This window comes from Sinocyclocheilus grahami, unplaced genomic scaffold, assembly GCF_001515645.1.
Source record: "Sinocyclocheilus grahami isolate Dianchi unplaced genomic scaffold, SAMN03320097.WGS_v1.1 scaffold3.1, whole genome shotgun sequence".
Taxonomy (NCBI): Eukaryota; Metazoa; Chordata; class Actinopteri; order Cypriniformes; family Cyprinidae; genus Sinocyclocheilus; species Sinocyclocheilus grahami.
In genome coordinates this window covers 4,786,724-4,792,686 of record NW_015505182.1, presented here as the reverse complement: position 1 = coordinate 4,792,686, position 5,963 = coordinate 4,786,724, and the positions used below count along the sequence as shown (strand labels likewise).

The 5,963-nt window shown below is 38.0% G+C and overlaps 1 protein-coding gene across 2 annotated transcripts in view; it reads right to left on the bottom strand.

Moving 5' to 3' along the window:
* LOC107571704 (signal-induced proliferation-associated 1-like protein 2) overlaps positions 1–5,963 on the bottom strand; it is a 76,310-nt gene that overhangs the window by 63,498 nt on the left and 6,849 nt on the right. The gene's annotated exons all lie outside the window — the stretch shown is intronic.

Here is a 5,963-nt window from a genome sequence, read left to right as displayed (position 1 = left end):
TTTTTACAAATATTATATATGTGTGTGTATATATATATATATATATATATATATATATATATAAATATATATTAAACCGTTGAGGGTTGACTGTATAAAAACAGTTCGTGCTGCACTGTATTTGTTTTGTCCTATCGTATCTATCATATGTTGTTGCCTTATTAAAAAACATGCTATACATTTTAAATAAATGTATTTTAATTTTATAGTACATACTTATATATAAATACATTCATGAAAGTTTTTAATGAATGGATTTTATAATAATACAAATAGCAATGTGTAACATTTTACCATATTTAGCACTTTTATTTGTTCCCCACAAAATATTGTTTTTCACTAAATGTTTGGATTTCTAAAATTATTGTGCACTGATTTTTCTAGAATAACTTTTGCTGCCGAATTATCCACTAACCTAGTTTATCATACATTTTTGTCATAGATTATAAATATACATAGGCTTATATTTTTTCATATTTGTTTATTTTATTTTTCTTTATAATGAAGTAGTCTGTATCTAGTATATTGTGAAATAATGATTATCAGTTCCACACACAGAGATATATAAATTCTACATTTATTTAAATGAGGGAAAAAAACTTCACTGGTATCGGATCGGTATCGGGTATCGGCCAATACTGAACCCTAGGTATCGGAAGTGAAAAAGGTGGATCGGAGCATCCCCATCTACTACAAAGAAGAGCAATAAGTGATTATTTTAAGGCATTATAAAATAAAAAAAGTGCTCTTTGATTTTTGAATGGCAAAGACGTGCTCACCCACAGACATTCACAGGTTCATTTTGAGGTATTAGCAAAACAACAAAGTTAACGCTTTTCACGGAACTTACGTAATTACCCATCATAAATTGTGATATAGCCTGGTTCGTTGGTCCGTTGGATCGGATTGCTTTCTCACTACAACCGAACCGCTCCAGAGTTTTCAATTGAGCTGAGACCACCTCGTTCAGGCGATCTCGGACCAACTGTTTTGGTGCGGATCTGAGCGTGATTGCCGTGTTCACATATGCCCAAATGAACCGAGCTAAGGGGGGAAACGCGCCAGGTTCCGAAACAACAGGCCAGGTGTGAAAGCACCCTTAAAGTACCGGTGGTACAGAGTACCCGGTCAACCCGCCTCTTGATGCGCTATCCAAAACGTGCGCAGATGCGCTCTCTTCATAAAAGCACAAGAGACGTGGCGACATCAAAAGGAGGAAACACACCAAACTAACAAAACACTTTAAAGACACCCAGATCGAATAAAAGAGCTCAAGCAGGTAAATTTCATTTGAATTTTTAATATGTGTTTCCCATAGATTGATTTATTTGTGGCGGCCCGCCACAATATAAAAACTGACCGCCACAAATAGATTTTCCAAAAGGCTTTGACTTCATTGAATAAACATGAGCACTGCACGTGTCAAAGTCGAAACCCGGTGTGGGTGTTTGTATATCACTGTATTTTCTGAAGGAAACCGATTGTCTTCAGAAAATTATGGATGTCATTTTCATTTCATCTTGCCTGTAATGCCTGAGCAGCGTTTATGAGTGGAGCGCTGTGTTGTGTATAGCCGTTACTGGGGAAACCTCTCTCTCTCCCGCTTTACAAGTGCCTCCTGCTGGCAGAGAATTAATTTGCATTTATATATATGCCGCAAAAAGAGTGAAAGTCTGTGGGAAACACTGCTTCTGTTGTGAATATTATTCAATATTTTAATTTGAATGTCGGATTGAAATGAACGCTGTTATTAGAGTAGTTAATCGTTAACATAAACGCTGCTAACGCTAATATAATGAGTATTAGAAAGAAGTTTCTTTATTAACTATTTAATGCTCCTATAACTTTTATTAGGGTAAAAAAAACAGAAGGACATAATGATATTTACAATTTTTACACACCAGAGGCTTTTAAATGAATTGTGAATCTAAAATATGCGTGTTAGAGAATGTACAAGTGGTTAACATTGTTTGTGTCATATCAGTCAGAAAAGCAGTTCTGGGCTTTTTTTTTAAGCTAACTTAGTTGTTATTCTTGGCTGAATAACTCTGAATAAATACTGTTTTCAAAAGCCGTGAGTTTAAAATATTCTAGCTGAGCCCCCAGCGTGAGTTTTTTTTAGGCGACCGTTATTTTAAAATGTATCGCCTTATTATTATCTGATATTCCGATTCTGAAATATGTGCAATTAAATCTGTTTGGTAGTTTAAACACTTTTATATTGACCGTGTTAGTTGATCTATACCGGGTGATGGGCGCCGCCATGTTAGTTCGCGCTGAATCCGAGCTGTGGGATTTACAACAGGCAAATTCATCCTCTCCTCCCGAAACACGTTAAAGTAGCTCTTCGGTAAACTGGGAGAAGAGCAGAGTAAACTTTATAGTTACCTACACAATCTGTATATGATATCAAATATATAAAACATATAAAACATAAAAAAAAGATATAAAACATGTCGTCAGATTATATTTGTAAGGATCATTATTGCCGTTTCCATAAACATCAGCGTGCATTTTACAAACTGTAAATGTATGGTTTTGTTAGTACTTATGTGTATTTAAATGTCTGAAACCTAAATTAAGTATTATATGGTTGAAAACAATGAATATTTGTGATAATATGACAAGCGCTCAGCACGTCTGATCTGGCTCTGCGCCAGGCAAAGCGCGAAAGCGGATTTAAATTCAGCAGTTGATGACGTGACGCACTGAAAGTTCTAAACACACCGGTGTGATCGTACGCTTCAGGGACCAGCCAAGACTGATCACACTGGTGTGATCGCACACGTCAGAGGGTTAAAATTAAATATGTACACAGTTTGGATTAAATGAAAGCATAGTCAAATTTTTTAATTAGCATGTTTTTGTGTTTTGCTTTGGTACCGAAATTGGTACAGAGAACTGTGGATTTTCACTGGTATTGGTACCGAATACTGGAATTTTGGTACCGTGACAACACTAGTATGACTAATTTTCTTCTACGTAAAGCAGCAAAAAAAAAATTGGGTCTATACAAACAAGTTATATACGAAGTCTATACAAAGTAAGTCATACAGATTTGTAACAACATGAGGTTGAGTAAACTTTTGGGTGAACTACCCCTTTAAGACTGATAGAGTGTTGGATTAGGTAGAGAGAACATTGAAGAGCAATATGTGAAACTAATGAGAAGTAATTTGGTAATATAATTACGGAACCATTAAGGTCCATTAAGGTTTCCAGCACAAGCCTTCATCTTCCTTCAAATTGCCAGCACTCATATAGCAGGCAGTTCCCTCCATCTTCAATGACCTTAAACGGTTTTGCAGTCACATGACTGCAATACAACACCTATAGCCAGACCTTTATGTTTTGAGATCACATCCATGCTTCATAGCAAACCCTGGAATTAATAAACATATACAGACTAAACATAAACCAATGCTCATAAACTTGTTTTGGTTTCACAATGTCTTGGATTCAGAAATGCGGGTGCTAAGGCCAGGTGATTCTGCCAGGAATGTCAGGAAAGTCACTCGGGCAGAAGTGAAAGGGTGGTCTGAGTTGGCGTCAGCTCTTTAGGGTTGTCTACCGCAATAAGGATGAAATGGTCTACTCTATATCGACCTGAAAACCGAATCCTCAAGCCTCCAGGCTGCAGAAGTGTCATAGGAAGACACTCCATTGTGTCGACACCTTCAAAAAGAGCCATGAAAGAGAATGGGAGAAGGAAGAAAATAGCTGAGAACTCAATGGCCAACTAAAAGGAATTATTTTCTTGCAATAGAAGCGTCCATTGGGACAACCAAATGAAAACCAGATACGTCAGAACAGACAAAGCTTAACAGAAAATTCAGGAAAACACTAACAAATGAGTGTCCTCCCGATACGGTAGCTTTGGAAAAAGCACTTTGGAAAGTTTTAAAATTAACATTAGCAGTTGGCAACCACTGCTGAATATACAGTACACAGCAAAATCCCCAGAGTTAAATCAACTCTGCTCAGAGTACATATTGTCCCAATCTACAGAGTGTTAAAGTAACACTGAAGCATAGTTACCACTGTTGAGGATTATGTGATATGTTTTCATGTATAAAAGCATGAGCTGTAGTTGTTCATCTTCAACATTGTTAACAGCGGGTTTTCTTTACTAATGCTCACTCATCAATTAATTAATTGCTTAATTATCCCATTAACTTTAACTTGGCTTCAGTGTTACTTTAACACTCTGTAGATTGGGACAATATGTACTCTGAGCAGAGTTGATTTAACTCTGGGGATTTTGCTGTATACCGCCGACTACTGTAAACCAATTATATCGTTAATCTTAACAAGATGTTTTCAGGTCATGCAGGGTGCTGGAAGAGTGCCAGGGATAGTGGATGAAAGGTGGGAGTCGTGGTCCCATGTAAGACGTCACTCTCTTGCTCCCAAAGGTGCATGATCGAACACTCATTATAAATGGAGTATCTGAGGTCACTCTCGGCCAAACTGAAGTGCTGTTGATGGAGTGGTGCAGTGATCCTTTCCTGTACCCATGCAGGGAAGCTGAGAAAGGTCTGGCTATTGATTCCTCGGGCAACAGATGGCCATAGCTAATCCCTGTTTGTGTCCATGCATTCTCCTCATGCTATCCATCGGTAAAAAAATGCATTTCTGCAATACTACCAGCAAATTAACAATGTATCCTTTGTCATTGTCTTCTGAGACTCCACTTCAAGAGAACAGATTTCATTACCAGCAGCCATTTCAAAAGCTTTTTCATGATCTCCAGCTGACTACTCAACCATTTTTTTCGGAGAATATAATCTTACAATAAATCAATGAACAAACAGGGTCTTGCATGGACTTGAGTGACTATTTTAGGAGTTTACAGAGGAGCAAACAGATTAGGAACTAGAGCATCCGATCTGAGTCTCGAGATAATGAAATACTTCCTTTCTGAGAGAAGCAAAAGACAAACTCTTTCAGAAAGAGGTCACACTTAGGGCAGGGGCTGTTTAGTCTTCAAATTATGCCATTTGGATCTTGTTCCCTGAGGTGTTCTCAACTCCTGACCTTGATTTGGTAAACTTGAAACACATCCGAACGTATTTCCTTTCCATTATCTGCGAATTATGCAAACTATGTACATAATCTGCCCCACTGTGCAGGATCTGGGAGCTCAAATATGCTCTGATTGTTTACCATCCCTAGGGAACCAGAGATGCACAGAGGAAACAACTCATACCGAGGAGTCCTCCCATGGAGCCAGACATACAAACATTCACAACCACCCATACCGGACTCACACAGTCGCCGATGAACAATGAAAAGGGGGAGGAGTCTTCTGATTTGCTCACTAGGGTCAATGGGGTCTTGCAAGAATTAGATAACTCAATCAACAGTCAGTGGAGGGCTAATTCAAACTCAGCTGCATCTACAAACTAACAAAACACTTTAAAGACACCCAGATCGAATAAAAGAGCTCAAGCAGGTAAATTTCATTTGAATTTTTAATATGTGTTTCCCATAGATTGATTTATTTGTGGCGGCCCGCCACAATATAAAAACTGACCGCCACAAATAGATTTTCCAAAAGGCTTTGACTTCATTGAATAAACATGAGCACTGCACGTGTCAAAGTCGAAACCCGGTGTGGGTGTTTGTATATCACTGTATTTTCTGAAGGAAACCGATTGTCTTCAGAAAATTATGGATGTCATTTTCATTTCATCTTGCCTGTAATGCCTGAGCAGCGTTTATGAGTGGAGCGCTGTGTTGTGTATAGCCGTTACTGGGGAAACCTCTCTCTCTCCCGCTTTACAAGTGCCTCCTGCTGGCAGAGAATTAATTTGCATTTATATATATGCCGCAAAAAGAGTGAAAGTCTGTGGGAAACACTGCTTCTGTTGTGAATATTATTCAATATTTTAATTTGAATGTCGGATTGAAATGAACGCTGTTATTAGAGTAGTTAATCGTTAACATAAACGCTGCTAACG